Raw genomic sequence first — 18,456 nt, 5'->3', positions numbered from 1 at the left:
TGGAAGATTGACGAAATCAGCATTGCCAGATGACATGAAAAAACCAATCATACTTTCTAGCAAAAGCAGATTAACAGAGCTGATTATCAAACAAGCACACGAAGTACTTTTGCATGGCGGACCCCGATTGACACTGACATACCTACGCAGAAAGTATTGGATACTATCAGGTCATAGAACAGTGAAGAATCAGCTTCATCGCTGTGTGACGTGCCGCCGATATAGCCCACAACAAAATAATCAGCTGATGGCAGACCTGCCAAAACCCCGCGTGACAATATCAAGGCCGTTCACCCATACTGGCGTTGACTATACAGGCCACGTAGAGGTTAAGGCTAACAAAGGCAGAGGAATACGCACACTGAAGGGTTACATTGCAGTCTTCGTGTGCCTAGCAACAAAAGCAATACACCTCGAAATGGTGACCGACCTTGACACACCCTCATTCTTGGCTGCATTTAAACGCTTTTGCGCCCGCAGAGGAAAACCAGAGGCATGCTATAGCGATCAAGGAACAAACTTTATTGGTGCAGACAGGATCCTGAAACAGCAATACCAAGATTGTTTAAAATGCATTGACACTACATTTTTAAAAGACGTCAGCGAGATGGGCGTGACATGGCATTTCAATGCTCCCGCATGGCCAACTGCAGGAGGCCTTTGGGAAGCTGCCGTTAAAAGCATGAAGTATCATTTGTATCGAGTCATCGGAAATCAAAAATTGACGTACGAGGAGTTTACCACTTTATTGTGCCAAATAGAGGCTTGTCTCAACTCAAGACCTCTTTGCACGTTGACTGAGACCGACACAGAACTTGACATCTTGACACCAGGGCACTTTCTCATTGGTGGACCCATACACTCAGTAGCGGAACCGGAAACTGAGCAGATTGACATAAGGAAAAGGTGGCAATTAGTGAGGAAAATGAGTAATGACTTTTGGAAGACATGGTCGAACGAATATCTTACACAGCTGCAATCACGAAGCAAATGGAAGACGAGTCAAAAGGACTTACAGATAAATGACATTGTATGCATAAAAGAGGAGAACCTGCCCGCTGGCAGGTGGGGCATGGGGAGAGTGGTTGAAACCTTTCCCGGAACTGACAAACGCGTAAGACTGGTTTTGCTAAAAACTGCAAGAGGATACCTAAAAAGACCTATCACAAAGTTGGCAAAACTACTGACAAATGACACTGACACTGACACCGAGGAAGAAGATGACACTACTCAGCAAAATAAACAGCAAAGAACGAGATGTACAAAAAAGAAAATAACAGTTGCAAGCTTACTTTGTTATGCATTTATGTTTTTCATGATGATTATAACACCAACATTGCATGAAAATGTTACCTACTTTCAAATCACAGAACTGCAACCCAGCAAAATGCTATACTTTGACAAAATATCGGAACTACTACTAATCAGAGATGACTGGAAATTGGTTACATACTACAATATGAGCACCTATTGGCAAGGGATCAATGACATAGAAAATTACGTAATGCACATCAAAAACTTCGCCCGCAAACAAGAATACGACACCCACTCTGAATTAATTATCCGACAATTAGACCACGATATGAACGAGTTAATGTATTACAACTCCATTCTGCAATCTCATCACATTACAAGACGAAAGAGAGGCCTAATCAATGCAGTAGGTTCGGTCACAAATGTATTATTTGGGGTTCTGGATCAAGGATTCGCAGATAAATATGAGGAAGATATCGGAAAGATCCGTCAAAACGATGAACATCTATTACAATTAATTAAAAACCAAACTACTATTTTCGAAGCTCAGCAAAATATCATAAAAAGAAACGAGGCGATAATGAACACACAATTTAAACTTATTTATAAACAGATAGAGGATATCAAGTTACGTATGAATGAATCAAAGGTGTTTTACGAACATCTCTACTACGTGTTAACGGCGAGTACTACAGCCGATCGCATTATTGCAAACCTAAAAGCTATACAACAATTTTTAATAAATACATTGACAAATATGTATCAAGGTCACGTTGATGTGCACCTCTTACCGCCAGAACAGTTAAAAGAGCACCTTAGCTTCGTATCAAAGCATGTACCTACAGATTTAACCTTACCAGATGTAAGGGATAACTTTATTTATATTTACAAACTACTGAGAGGACAGGTACGATTGACAAGGAACTATCTTATTATGGAAATAAAAATCCCACTGATGGCACATGACAAATATAAACTTGATAGAGTCGTGACTCTACCACATTATCAAGGAAAGAGTGTATTAAATACTTATGCAGCTACGGAGTATGTCGCATTTAATGTAATGAAAGGATTAATCATCCCTCTGAACGCAGAAGATATTTCGAGTTGTCTAATCCCAAACGATCAACAGATTTTTTGCAAGGTTAATCACCCACAGTATAATATGCAAGTGTCCAATTCAATATGTAATATCAATTTAAAAACAAACAAAGGCGTGACGTACTGCAATACGGAACGAACAGCTGATTGCAGTGATAAATGGGTCAAGTTACATGACGGTGACACTTGGTTGTACGCGTGCTGCAAAGAATGCTTAGTACGAATTATTTGCCCCGGAGCAATGACTTCAAAACGCTTACTCGGCAACGGACTCATCAAACTACATCAAGGTTGCGTTGTCAAAGGCGATGACTTCACTATTTATGCACATGACGAATTAAATAGCAAATTGATAGTGCAAAATTCTGTAATTGAGGTCCCGAAGATGTCACCTCTGAACGAGGTGATCAACACATCAATACCGACACAGGATTTCCAAATGGAAGTACACGACAAACAGTTTGACAAAATCAACGAAGACATTCAAACGTTGAAGGAGCAGTCTGCAATAGTTACAGTCTCATCGCATGATCTGCATCACTACATCATGATCTACGGAGTACTGACTTTCGGCGTTGTAGCAGTTATAGTGATTAGTTGTTACATGTGTAAAATTAAAGGGCAAATAAAGCAAAACAATCGTGACATTGAAATGAGTGCAGTGAGGCCCAACGCAATAAGTGTTAATGTGGATCAGTGTCGCGCTATGAGTCAATCTGTGTTAAGTGTAGATCAAGCTTTGTCACCAATGATGAAAAGACTAGTAAAATTTGACAAAACATGAACAATTTGGACTAATTAATAATATAGAGACATTTAGAACAATAATTTAGATAATTTTTAAGTGATTTTACCTTTACGGACATATTTTTAGAAGTTTCTTGTTTTTATTGCATTTAAAAACTTTTTAACTTCCTTTTAAGTTATTATTTTAATCAGATTGTATTTGGCAATTAGTACTTACTACTTCATATTAGTTTAATTATTTTACTTCTATAGTTAACTTTTTTTTAATTAATTTTTTTATAATTGTTGCATTATAAATTTAGTTACTATATTCTATTCTGGAGATGGGAGAATGTACAAAGTACAACTCTTATGCATGCATTAATGCAGGCATGTGCGACCTACTGACCAATATGATCTTAAATTATGCATTTTCTGTTAATTTAGCACATTGTTTGTCACTGCATTTGGTTGCCATGTAATTTTAGTTCTCAATAAACCATCTTAACGTACACCCGTCTTTTCACCTCTAACTACCTGACATTTACATAGTGCACCCACCCCCCCTTACATGCCTTCTGTTATTTTTAAGGGGACAAGCGCCTTTATTCACCAGGCATAAGGAGACAGAGTACCAGATCCAATGAAGGCAAAGTGTATTTAGATGTTAAATAGATATAACATCTGTATAATGTTACCTACATGTTTTAAAAAAATATATATTTTGTTTTGATCTGTAAATCAGCCCCCGTATTATGTAACTCCGAGTGGGGTTGGTTGGTATAAAATGGCTGACAACTTAGAGCATTATTAATTTATAACTTTTTACTAATCTGATTTCATAAACGTTTATGTTGAATGTAAGGATATATTGGTAGGCTTCTTGCATATTTCTTTCACTACGATTTTTGGTGTTTTCGGTTAATAAGTCTCTAAGTTGATACCAATTATCACCGGTTGCTAACTCTCAAAAAGTAACAAAATACGGGGGCAGACTGTCTTTGCCGCTGCAACACTTGAAGCGTCCATCTGTCTAATGTAACACATACATAAGGCGAAATCATGTCAATCACTCGGAGCCTAGCCTATTCGTTGTGTCTGTGGCGGCTTCTCACTGCTCTGTGACTCACTGGCGACTCACCCGACCGGTTCCGGCTGCTTTCACGGCCATCCGTTCTGAAGGGTCGCTCTTGCTTTACGAGATAGGGCTTGGACAGCGAAAGATGTTCAAACGGGGCGGCCAATTTAAAAATCTACCTGTGGGCATATTGACTGTACACAGATTTGACACTTGTCAGGACTTTATAGTTCGACTGTATGTATGACTGTAATAGTATGTTCTTTTAGAAATGGACGCAAAGAAAGCCGCGTTTACAAGACTACACTCTCAACTATTTCGAAAGTACCTAGCTCACAATTTCACCCCAAAAATCTGGATGCCATACCTGAAACGCCGTTCTCGCTTTCATCACGGCAATGCCGAATTAAAATACCGAGCCGTACGTTACGTTACACGTATTACCATTATTACGTTTAATCCAACGTAACAATTACGACATTCTTAACAAGTTCAACGAATTAAAAAAAAAACAATACGAAGCCGTGGGAACATGCATTTTCCTGTGACAGACCCGAGTGGGAAAGAAGCCGCAAAAAGCAACGAATAACGACCTTATTCGTAGGAAATATGGAATAGTAACTTGGAATAGTAGTAACTTTTTGTTGGAACGTCTGTAAAATGTATGCAGCCAGTCAAAGTCCCTTTTGTCTGTGGTCATCACAAATGACAGCCGGAAGGAAAGAATGCAGCGGCGAATAATGGCGGCAATTTTACGGTGTTGCCATATTTATGCAGTGGGTTTCCCAAGTAAAATTTGATTTTATTAAGTGCTCGGGTAGGTAGATAGTTAGTTATTTTTTGTTACAATAAAATCAACTGCAATTATTTTGCTATTGTAATGTTATTTTATGAGTATAGATACCTAAGTAAAAGTATTATTTACTTAAATTAACTCATTCACTCTGTGACCGACTGGACAATGGTAGGCTTTACAAATTCAAAACTACTTTCTGTCTGTTGACCCCGATAAGCGACAGAATTTTAATCAGACGCTGCGATACCGGAATTTTGACACAAAAATGCTTAAGTTTTTACGAAATATTTATGCCATAGTAGCAGATGAGATCACTAATATTATTTATTATTCTTAGGATTAGGATTATTCTTCGTCAGCCGGCTTGCTGGTTGGAAGACCTCATGGGGGTGTGGCCATTCTCTGGCGAAAAGGTATTTTCGACAGCATAACTGTGTTGGAATGTAGTAGTGTTCGCCTGGCGGCAATCAGAGCGACAATTGGCGAGCGGTCTATTGTTGTTGTAACCGTTTATATGCCTACCGACTCGTCAGATAATTTGCCCTTATACACTGAGTTGCTGGCGAAAATAAACGCTATAATTGAAAGCGATAACATTGAGACAGTATTTGTTTTAGGTGACTTCAATGCCCACCCTCACGAACCGTTCCACAGGGAGCTGTCAGACTTCTGTGGTGATCAGTCTTGGGTTTGTGCTGACATTGAAAAACTCGGTATCGACTCCGGTAGCTATACATTTGTGAGTGAGGCCCATGGATGTAGACGGTGGCTGGACCATTTTGTAGTGTCCATCTCGGCTTGGCAAACCATTACAGATGTAGGTATTGTGGAGAGTGTTTTTGTCTCTGACCATTTGCCTATATTTGCCAAGTGTGATTTTAGGATGGTTAGGCCTAAAATCCAGTCAGACGGCGGCTTCCACAGCTCAGTAATTTGGCGTGAGAGAGATGAGTCCCAGATTACAAAATACCGCCAACTATGTAACTCCAGACTACGGGACATTGATTTTCCAACTGAATTTACGGAGTGCAGCCGTGGACTCTGCAACTTGGCTGAACATAGGCATGTCTTGGACAAATTATACAGCGACATAAGCTCTATACTCTGTGTCGCGGCCGTAGAGTCGAGTGGTGAGCGTGTCAGTGGGAGTAGGAAAGGCAGACATCTGTGCGGCTGGAACAAGCACGTTCACACTGCACACGCGGAGGCTAGGTTGAGTTTCGAAACCTGGGTATTATGTAAAAGACCGACCAGTGGCGTTGTATTTGATGAGATGAGCCAGGCTCGAAAGGTTTTTAAAAGTCGGTTAAAGTGGTGTCAAAATAACCAGGACCAACTGAAAATGGATATTTTGGCTAAACACAGGACCAATAAAAATTTTGGTAAATTTTGGAAAGCTACTGGGAAGCAAGAAGCTAAGCCTGGCCTCGCAGCGTGTGTAGATGGTAAAAATGAGCCTACTGCCATTGCTAACATGTTTAGGACTCACTTTAAAGTGCAGTCTCTCCTTGGTCTCTCGCCCTCGCAAGTGCCCGCTGAGTCTGTCCGTGTGGGGAAGGAGAAAACTTTCACTCATTTTACTGCTGGACAGGTCACAGATGTCCTTAGGAAAATGACAGGTGGTAAATCCCCTGGACACGATGGACTCAGTGTGGAACACCTCAAGTATGCTGGTGTACACTTGCCGAGAGTACTCGCTTTGCTTTTTACTATGTGCATCAGTCACTCATATTTGCCAGAGGACCTGACGAAGACCATAGTTGTGCCCATAGTAAAAAACAGAACGGGGGATATCTCGGACAGAGGGAACTACCGGCCCATCTCACTGGCAACGATTGTTGCTAAGGTACTGGACGGCTTGCTTGATTCTTGCCTTCAAAAACACCTGAACTTACATGACGCGCAATTTGGGTTCAGATCTGGACTTTCCACTGAAAGCGCGATATTAAGTCTCAAGCATGCTGTTCAGTACTACACAAAACGAAGTACACCGGTATACGCCTGTTTCCTGGACCTCTCCAAAGCGTTTGACTTAGTTTCATATGACGTGCTGTGGGGTAAGCTAGGTGACAGGGGGGTGCCGGTGGAAATCATAAGTATGTTTCAGTACTGGTACTCTAGTCAGTCAAACTATGTGAGGTGGGCTGGCTCCCTCTCGGAGCCATATGTGTTGGATTGCGGGGTGAGGCAAGGGGGGTTGACGTCTCCCAAGCTCTTCAACGTATATGTTAACGACCTCATTGTTGGGCTGAGCGGCACCCGAGTTGGCTGTAGTATAGGGGGCGTAAGCGTGAATAACCTAAGCTACGCGGATGACATGGTGCTGCTGAGCCCAACTGTGGGTGGTCTTCGAGAGCTCTTGGCAATTTGTGAGAGATATGCTGCAGAACATGGCCTCGCTTACAATGTAAAAAAGTGTGAGTACATCGTCTTTGGGGCCCCCGGTAAGTGCCAGGATAGTTCACCTTATATCACTTTGAATGGCAAAAGTATAAAAAGGGTGAACAAATTCAAATATCTGGGTCACGTCATTGCCGAGGACCTTAAAGACGATGCTGATATTGAGAGGGAACGTAGGGCTCTAGCGATCAGGGGTAACATGCTTGTCCGCAGATTCTACCGGTGTAGTGAAGAGGTTAAGCTAACCCTGTTTAAGGCGTATTGCCAGAGTTTCTACACCGGGAGTCTGTGGGTAGACCATACTAAAAGATCGCTGGATATCCTGCATATCCAATACAATAACATCTTTAGAATGCTGCTGGGACTGCCTCGCTTCTGCAGTGCATCGGGGATGTTTGCCGAATACCAAACGGATGGCTTCCACGCCATCATTCGGAAAAAAACAGTATCCCTGATCAACAGAGTGCGGGACAGTCACAACAGCATTCTGAAAACAGTGGCTGATGACCTGACGTCCTCCCTGTGGAAGTGCTTGGTGAGGAGGGTCATATGATCTTTTAATAGACTAGTCTGATTTCAATTTAATTTAATTTATGTAATTTAGTTTATTTGGTTTAATTTAATATATTAATTTTAATCTAAGTATTCAATATTATATTATTTGATTTCTTTTTAAATTGTTTTAAGTATTTAATGTAAGATTTATAATTAATGACTGATTTTATACTTATATGGACCTCATTGTCTGAAATAAACGATTTTTATTTTATTTTTTTATTTTATTTAGGAATAACCCACATATTAAATCTCGAGGTAGGTTTGTGTAGACTTAAAAATGCGTCTCTCGTTGCTTCCATTTCTAAAAGTATATTGATAAAATTTTACAAAGAAAAATATATAACTTTATTCTCTCCTACGTTTAAATGTTTATTATAAAAATCTATTGCTGTTCTTTAGTCTGGATTAAACTGGAGAGGTCTCAAAAATCAAAGCAACACGAGTTCTTACACAGGAAAAGCTTTTAAGGCGGCGCAACTTTGGTTACATGTTGATCGATGCAAATGCAGAACACGCACGATCTGATATGCTGAGACTCTAAACGAAAAGTCAAAACCAACGTTATTTTAATACGAACAAGATAAAGTGTAAGTGCAAAAGAAACGTCTCGACAAATAACACCCCACTTTTACCACTGAACTCTTTTTCTATTAGTTCCGGAAGAAGATTTGTGTCTTTATTCATTGGTACAATGGTTGGTTGCCATCTTGTTCATATATTATAAATAAATTAATAAATAAATATATTGTTAATCTAAGATCTAAACTAAAAGCCAAAAGTACACAGTAGCCGACCCTCCCATCCCGTGGCCCTGTCCATTCGCTAGTCAATTCACATAATGCTGAGTAATACGAATGTACAGTTAGCGCTATACAAACACTATATCACGGCCGCGTCTTGGCCTTAGCGGGATAATGACCCGCGGTTTGGGGTCTACGCCTTAAATGGCGAATACGGAACCTGTGTCGGACTCGCTGCAACAACGAGACCGCCCGTGGCTGTCAATGTTGTCATGGACAGTGCAATACTATTTGTTTAAACACTTTATTGTGTACAAAACATAGTTATTTAATAAACAAAATATCAAAATAGAAATAGTGAGTACACAAAGGCGGGCTTATTGCTAAAAAGCATTTTTTCCGGCCAGCCCTTGAATGATAGATAGATAGATAAAAACTTTATTTGACATAGACAGCAATACTGATAAAATCAACCACACAAATCACATTCATACATATTTTTTTTGCTGTCATCGTCAAAAAGGTGTCCACTCAGCTAATGCAGTGCCCTTGGCTAGGTCAAGGACACTGCGCCGGTATTTCAGTAGAAGCCTTTGTGTTGACGCACTACGTGTAGGTAGTTATACAAAAAAAAGAAAAGCAAACAAATTAATATTATTATGTTGTCATGTTACTCGTAAAATTTGTCAAAAGTTTCATGACACTTTTCGCACTTTGTACCTATGCGAGAAAACGTAAACTTTACTTAATAGTTTTCTACAGACTATCAAACCTGTACTAGATGTACCCACATTATAATAAGCATTAGATGAGAACCATCGCACCAGATCATAAAGTATTTCACTTCACAAATAGCCACTTAAGTCTGTAACACTTTTTTTACGAATAACTCGCTTTTACGCTACTGTAATTATTTACCGAGACTCAAGACTATTTTCGGTCATTGCCCCAGTAACAAGGTTGTTAAGATTCGACAATTTTTTACGCTCAAAACCCTGAGACCTCCACCTTACTTTACTATGCACATTCAACAATAATACCAACATAAACAACTGAAGTATAGGACCGATATTAAAACTGATTACTCAATTCAAAAAGCTACTTTTGAAAACTTAAGAAGTGAACCTCAAACTCAGAACCAGAGACACACTGGTAAACAACTAAATTAAACGTAACACGCCAAAACATACCTCACCTTGACCGACTTAAGTCCTGATACAAAACAACCATTTAAGGTAAACATTTAGTATGGAGCCGATACGAAGAAGCCTGCGCCAATCGGTCTGGTGCACAGAGTGACTCACCGGCACTATCAGTCCTTTCATAACACTTAAGATTGTATCTTAATTCATAAATATATCGTGATATTATCACGAATATAAAGAAAGACGACCGAATGGCTTAGTGGTTAGTGACCCTGACTACTGAGCTGAAGGACCCGGGTTCGATTCCCGTCTGGGGCAGATATTTGTTTAAACACAGATATTTGTTCTCGGGTCTTGGATGTTCCCGTAAAATGGCAATAGGTTCGCCCGCTATTACATTGGGACTAACATAACACTGGCGAAAAGTGGGTGCAGCAATGCACCTCTGCCTATCCCGCAAGGGCATTAGTACAAGGTGTGAGTGTTTGTGTTGTGTATAAAGAAAGATAATACATAGTTTCGGCTGCTGCTCTGACTAAGGCTCCATCTCGTAGAATTAAACGTACCGGTTGCACCGAAACTTTTTATTTCATCAAGAAAGAGTATTCCCAATTTATGGTAATTAAAGCTTTAATTATGAACTTGAAATTAAAACATGTTAATGCAACAAAAACGCGGTTCCCACAAATTCATTAGCGCCCCTGGCCACTTTCTGTTCTCATTAATACTAAAATTATTTCTAATTGACATGGTAAAAGTCACTGCGAATCTAGACTTCAGATAAGCACTGGATAAACTTGTTGGAGCCTATAACTTATAATAACAACGGTAATTGTCAGGGAGCAAGATTTACTAGATCGTCGGCATTTAAATGTTAAATAACGGTAAACATTAATATAGATTTCGTTATCAAATTAACTTAATGTAGACTACAATACAATACCTACTACGTACCTATATTATACTTAAAATAACAGTATAAAATAGCTGCATTACTTATGTTATTTATCATATTTATTTGCCTAACCTAATCTGAATCTATTTGTATCTGTGCCTACCGGTTAACGGTTCTCGCGATACAGGCTGCGAGTAGTGCGAGAATTCTTCTCACTGCTATTATTTAATATAAGAATACCAATTTAACCTTTTTCTACTATGTACCTACCCTACTCCTGTAGGTTAGTACTCTACTACTGCATATCCTATGTGAACTGATGTAAATAAAAAAATAGATTGCTCTCATTTGAAATTCCCTAGTCTTATTTCCCTCAAACACGGCAATCGGTTTTATTTACGGGCAACCCTAAACAAATAAAGGAACAAACAAGTGAGCAACGATGTCACGTCACTAATTGACATCCAACGGAAATCATGGCAATGAACTTGGCGGGAAACGCGTGTTCCTAATTTAAATAAACACTTTTTAAATCTGACACCAACCACCGAACACCGATTTGTCTCAATCCCACTCACTTGTTATTTCAGAAAATAAGTGGATCGAGCGCTTACCTAAAAAAAACAGTAAGTAATTAAAATTAGGTATGTTGTTATGTACCTACAAAAATGGAAGTGGGAGACAGCAGCGTAATAAATAAAAGTTGCTTCTTAATAGGTCTATTTTTTTCGATAGCATTCAAGACATGATTCGCTTTGATACGCGAGAAGAATAGGTATTTGCATCTACAACATCCATCATAAATATATTATATTGAATAAGATTTAGACCGGATGTTAAAATTGGAACAGGTTCGCACAGCCCGGCTAGCTCAGTCGGTAGAGCATGAGACTCTTAATCTCAGGGTCGTGGGTTCGAGCCCCACGTTGGGCGGATCATTTTTGCCGTTTTTACATTTAACTCGACTGTAGTAATCAACTTTTCGTACTGGTAGCAAAATCCCAGCCTATATTAGTTATAGGTAGTAGGCACACCGCCCTATAATTTATTTACTTTTTATTTCTTTATATTCAAAGTTGCCTTTAAGAAATCGCTCTTAGCGATAAGGCCGCCTGTTGTTCATTGTTTATAAGTACTTACGTATTTTTTGTATGTTTTACTATTTGTTGTGACCAATAATGTCATATTGTATTCTACATAAACGTAGCCTACGTAAATGTCCGATAGCACACGTTACATTACATCATGTGTCGCTGATTTCCTCTTAAACAGACGCACACAAAAGTTTGTTTGTCAAAGTTTCACTGAGCCACGCCATAGTTGGTCACTTTCACTATGAAATTGCATGTTTAGCATGCGCTGTGCGGCGGACATTAGCAATTTACTTTAGTAATGAGACGTGGAAAGAGTCTGTGCGGAGTATAGTGTGGTCTACTCCATAAATATTTATAAGTACAGCTGAGAAAACCATACCACATAAAGCGCCGATGAAGTAATTTGAAATTCTGGAGAATGAATTAAAGTGTGCACTCATTATTATTAATTGTGAAGTCGACTGTACCTACTACCTATGCATCCTCCTGTACTTCCTGTGGGTTGACTGGTAGAAAATGCTTTTAGCATTAAGTCCACCCTTTGTACACTTATTTATATATTTGTGCAATAAAGGATTAAATAAATAAAATAAATAAATAAAAACAAAAGAAGCTATAGTACCAACTTAAAATAAAATATTACAACAGTGCGGCCCCGCATTAACTAACACACACATCATCGTGTTTAATTTAAATAAAAGATACTCACGTTTCTAAATCCAAACATTGTCGGCCACAAGTGGGGGCGGGTTTATTTCGAGAAGCGCACAAAGTGGGGAAATTCCCGGGTATTTTTGTTGCGCGCGTGCGGCAACACTGGACTTTATTTTTAAATTGTTTCTTTAGGAGGCACGGGCTTCACACTCTGGATGCCTAGCACCAAGTAGTTAATGTACAAGTACAATAGTACTAATAGTATTCGTTATTCTATGCTACCCTGGTAGTAAAATACATTGGGTGTTGAATGGGTGTTCTCGGTACAAGAGCACATACGAAAAATTCACACAACTCGTAATTCTGAATAACTTTAGTTAGTTCTAACAAGCAAGTTGGCAAATAACTAATACAAATAAATTGAATTACTAGTTATGTTTGTCTTTCGGCTGTGCACTTTAATCTGGGCAATAAAATACCTAAACTTACTACTTACTACCAAACGTTAATCAACTTAGGTGTTTATAAGATATTTTAAAGATATTTTCTATGTATTATGTTTATCTAAGTGCCTAAAATAGTTTTTTTGTCATAGGCCTCGTTCAAGGGTCACTAGGCTAGGCTCTTGAACACCCTGATATCATTGGTTCTTCGGCATAATAATAATATATCGATTATCTTACTTTTGGCACGGATACCAATTTTTTTTTAAACCTTTTTTGTTGGGTGTATAAAGCTGTGTTATGTACCTGGCAGAGCTGTAGGAAATATTCCAAGATTTCGTAGCTGTTATCACAGCCCGGCTAGCTCAGTCGGTAGAGCATGAGACTCTTAATCTCAGGGTCGTGGGTTCGAGCCCCACGTTGGGCGAAACTTTTTTATATTTTTAGGGAAATAATGCTTCATCCAGAAGAACATTTTAATAATTATATAGGTAGGTAATTATAGACATTCATAAAAGCTTATACTACACTCAAAGGCAATGAAAAAAATCCACTGAGAAAAACACACTATTACTCCTAAACGGAAATAGCTAGCTTTATGACGCCTTCTGGAACATCGAAGTACATTTAATGGAGCATCAGGATAAATCCCAACTAAAAACAATCATATTTTGTTCAAATTTTATTGAGGTCTTTTGGTGTCGGCTTTTTGTGATTCGAATTATTTCATTGCCCGTGAGTGTAGTATAAAATCACAGGCAATATGTAATTAGAGCCAACCTAAGAATCGACAATCTGATCACGGAGCTGTGCTGACAATGATAACTTGATAAGAAAATAACACTCCATAAAAATATATATATTAAAGCAGTTAAATAGAACCAGTGTTTTCGGGACAAAAGCAAATTACTTTGTTAAATTTTAATGTACCTACATTAAAATTTAACTTACTAATTTAATTTACTATACATATAGGTAGGTACTTACCTAAGTACCTACGTATGTATATGTATACTAATTGCTAATTCTACTAATTTACTGTAAAATATTGTGTGGAAATTAATATAATGAGATACCCAGACCAACCAAAGAGACTCAAATTCTAAAGAATCACATCACAATGCTCATTAATATTAATTTAAATCGGCCTTTTGAATGACCACACCGGAAACACTCAAATATTTTTCGAAAATTGTGTCGTCGGTGACCGTTTTATGAATTAAATTGATGAGCTTTTTGTTATTTTCGGGTTAATTCTATGCTAAATGCCTTGTCTCGTATTCCTGTTGTAGAAAGATAACAACACATTATAAGTAGGTACACTTGTCCAAAATTAATAATGCACATGCAGATCTTCACACCCGAATCATTAAATGGTAAGAGCCTTAAAAAAACACTTGCATTTTGCACCTTGTTCGAAAGAAATAGGAGTCCATAGTCTTGAGCACAAGTTTCGATCCTCCGTTAACGTTGCGTATCGTCAACTGTCACTGTCAAAATGTAAGGCAAAGTTAGTTCCAAAAGTGACATTTTTTTTTTCCATATTATGTTAGGTGGAATTTCACCAAACGCTAAACGTATTTAGTAGCCTGTCATACGTCTGTCAGTTAGTACAAAATGTATTTAAAATTTGATTTAAATACGTTTAGCGTTTGGTAAAATTTACCCTTCGTGTAGATTCGAAAATAGTATCGAATCCTATGCTCGCGACACATATCATGTGTCACATAATCGAAAACAACCGATCTGTCAAAGATTTCTATGCGCATTATCAATTTTGGAGCACTGTACCTGCAGAGATAGATCTACACGTCATGTTTATCGTCACGTCTCATTTGATTAAGTTCCGTAGTCAACCGTTTTGATTTTACGCATTGGTCGACATTCAGAGACACGGAAAAAATGCTTATAACTCCTCTTAACTTTAAGGCATACTTTAAGCCGACATAGATAGCCCATAAATCCCTAAGGAACCCAATCCCTATACAAAGATGCTGGCAGGAAAAAATCCGATTTATCCTGAATAGCTGTTCCCGCGCGCTTCGCTTCGCCTTAAAAAGTTTTCCCGTGGGAATTCCGGGATAAAAAGTAGCCTATGTTCTTTCCCAGGGTCTAGACCGTATGTATACCAAATTTCATTCAAATCCGTTCAGTAGTTTTGGCGTGAAAGAGTAACAGACAGACAGACAGACACAGTTACTTTCGCATTTATAATATTAGTTAGGATTAGTTAGGATTAGGATTAATTACTATTGTAAATATTTCAGTTTTTATGCTTAGGTTATAGTTAGTTTATTCACCTCTATGGTTTTCAAGGTAGGCAACTCAGAATAGGAATAATTCAGCTAATGTAACTTTCAGCGAAGTAATCCGGGATCATTCCGAATCTTTCTAACACCCAAGGTTAGCTGGAAGAGAATGCTGTTAGCATTAAGTTCGCCTATGTACATATATATAATATATTTATTATTGTGCAATAAAGAATTTAATAATAATCTTTCAGAAGACTTGCAACTATACCTACTGTTCCCTATATTCTCGCTATTCGAACACTCCTAAAGATAATAATGTCAGTGGGTTACAGTCTCATCTCTAAAACGAAACTAAACGACCGAGAACTTGTTTCTAATTATTCGAACATCTCGCATTTGAGGCTACATTACGCATCCGATACGACTCTCATTAAGATTTGAAAGTTGCCGAGTTGAGGTTGGCTATGAAAATGGGTGTTTCGATAGACCAAGCCGAATCCTAACTAAGGGTACAGTACCGGTAACCTGATTATGCGAAAGCGCTCATGACATTAAAAAATCCGGGAAATGCTCCGTGAGTGAGCGCTTTCGCATAATCAGGTTACCGGTACAAGTACTATACAGGGAACCCGATTCTTTATGTAAGCACCTTAAGTTCTGGTCGGTAGTACACTGTACAAGAGCTAGACTAAGGTTTGTCACCGTGGTGAAAGGATTTCCCAGTCGGATTAGCGTCAGTCGCTGACTGCCCTGGGTGCGCTGGACCTAATATAAAGTGATACGTTTGTCATGCAGAGTCATGCCAAAGATGCGGATTCAAATCCCAGTGCTGACATGTACCATAATGAGTTCTTTGGAATTGACGTACCTACAATTTATACCATCGCTCTTAGGGTAAAGGAAAACATCGTGAGGAAACCTGCTTATCTAGATTTAGCAATGTGAATATACCAACCCGCAGTGGAAAATGGTCCAAGCTTAGGATGGCAGTTTATACCTTTGGGGATATACATAGGTTTGTAAAGGCTTACGCAGAACGGGACGGCATGACAAGGGATTTTGCCGATTTTTGCCGTAAGTCAGCGCACACTGGCCGCTTACATACTGCGGCATTCCACCACTTTGCCACAGCCACTCCTGATGCCTGATGCATTTTTAGTCTTCAGTTGCGTTTGATTAAAATCTCTTGCCATGCCGTCCCGGTCTGCTTACACCTTAAGAAGAAGACTCCTCAAGCGAAGGTCAGCAGTCAGCTGCTGTCACTGTAAATAGCGCTATGCGTCGCACTAGCGCTGAATTATATTCGGGTCAAGGACAGCAGCGGGAGAGAGGGTATCTACTTGCGGCTGTATTTATAGGTGCTTGCTGAAGGGACAGCTACAAACACGGTTAGTTACGTTAGTTAGCATAGTATAAAACTGTATGGCTGACCTTCTACGACAAGAGGTATTTATTGACTACCCTGACCTCAGATTCAACTTGAAAAATGTCTGTCTTTAAAATAGAGCCTAAACTGGAGAAGAAGCGGTCAGCTATACCCTAACTCAGTGTTTTTCAACCTGTGGGTCGCGACCCCCTGGGGGGTCGCGAAGCTTCTGTAGGGGGGTCGCCAAAGGGCGAAAAAACTGGGAACTTTAGTATAAAAACAATAAAGACTCATACTTTAAAAATAAAAATAAATCTTAAATGCGAAGGCTGAGCTTATTTTTTATTAATTAAATTATCTCATGAATCTGTTTTAGTACAATAGACCACATCCACACAGTAAGGCAGATGACACAGAATACCGAAGAGTATAATCAGCCTCTGTGTCTAGCCTTTGTGGACTATGAAAACGCCTTCAACTCCATCGAGACATGGGAAATTTTGGTAGCGTTGCAGATATTTCAAATCAAATGGCGCTATATCGAGGAGTTGAGGAGTCTGTACCGCTCGGACGCCGCCGGACTTGGCATATGTATAAATGGCGAGTACATGACACACCTCTCTGCTTCGCGGACGACATCGTTATTATGGCAGAATCTCTGCAGAAACTCAGCTGGATGATAGAAGTGGCATAAATGCTGCTTCCCAACGTGTAGGCTTCGGGGTATAAATTTGGACAAGACGAAAGTCATATAGGTACAATGCTCACATCGAACTGGAGCCGATGATCGTTGGTGAGGCAACAATCGAATTTGTGCAAGATATGTCTACCTCGGGGAGACAAAAGGCAAATTCGGCTAGGCAGAAGCAACTTCGACAAGGAGGCTGCAAGGCGCATCCAACTGGGTTGGGCTGTATTCGGAAAACTTCGTCAGCACATATTCTCCTTGGCCATCCCTCAGAGCCTGAAGACTAAAGATTTCAACCAGTGCGTCCTGCCAGTGATGACGTATGGTGCAGAGACGTGGGCACTGACGGTAGGACTAGTCCACCGATTTAAAGTCGCTCAGCGTGCTATGGAGAGAGCTATGCTTGGGGTTTCTCTGATAAATCGTATCGGAAATGAGGTTTTCCGTCAGTCAGAGGATTAAGATTACTGGCATAGCTGTCAAAATATGCAAGCTGAAGTGGCAGTGGGCTGGTCATATCTGCCGAAGAACCGATAACTGTTGGGGTAGACGAGTTCTCGAGTGGAGACCATGAATAGGCAAACGTAGCGTGGGTAGGCCTTCCTGCCTGGTTTAAAGACGACGACTTTGTTTAGTAGTATTTATTTTTTTGTAAAGCTAGGTAGTTTGTCTTTTTACTTTCATTTCACCGTTGAAAACTTTTATTCAAGATATTGAAATGCTCAAAAAAGTCAGATAGAAAAAGCTAATTTCGAAAAAGAAATTCCTGGTCGCAATGGCATTAGTTGTACGTGGTACCTTTGTACATGGCCACTGGCCACACGTATTCAAGTGTGTAATTCTAAAATAATGTGTTTTTAAATCCGATAAGTATGTACTACTTTGAATCCTAATCATGGAGACCATCAATACGTCGTATGGAATGAATATTGGGAATACTGTAACATACACATACATACATGATAAAAAACCGAAAGGGTCAAGGGGGTCGCCAAATATTTTTTTATACCAGGGGGGTCGCGTCATGAAAAAGGTTGAAAAACACTGCCCTAACTCAATACCCAAGTTTATCTGCATACGGCTCCGGTAATATAATTATATGATCGAAGGCATATGGGTACTTATTACAGAGAAATCACGAAAAATTTATGTACGTGTAGCATATGCTGAGCTCGGGGCCTTTTTGGCGCTGCGCTGATGCACCACCAACACAGACTGGCTAGGTATTCTTTATTAGTTTCTTTTGTATTTTTTGTATGTTTCTTT

General features: G+C 39.3%; 1 protein-coding gene and 2 non-coding genes across 3 annotated transcripts in view; 2 read left to right on the top strand and 1 right to left on the bottom strand.

The window, feature by feature from the left end:
* LOC105383208 (GTPase-activating protein CdGAPr) overlaps nt 1-18,456 on the bottom strand; it is an 89,380-nt gene that overhangs the window by 47,588 nt on the left and 23,336 nt on the right. The window lies entirely within an intron of this gene.
* Trnak-cuu lies at nt 11,554-11,626 on the top strand. The gene has a single exon. It is a non-coding gene; the product is annotated as a tRNA-Lys (tRNA).
* Trnak-cuu lies at nt 13,239-13,311 on the top strand. The gene has a single exon. It is a non-coding gene; the product is annotated as a tRNA-Lys (tRNA).

This window comes from Plutella xylostella, chromosome 30 (genome assembly GCF_932276165.1).
Source record: "Plutella xylostella chromosome 30, ilPluXylo3.1, whole genome shotgun sequence".
NCBI classification, from domain to species: domain Eukaryota; kingdom Metazoa; phylum Arthropoda; class Insecta; order Lepidoptera; family Plutellidae; genus Plutella; species Plutella xylostella.
This window is presented reverse-complemented; position numbering and strand designations above follow the sequence as displayed.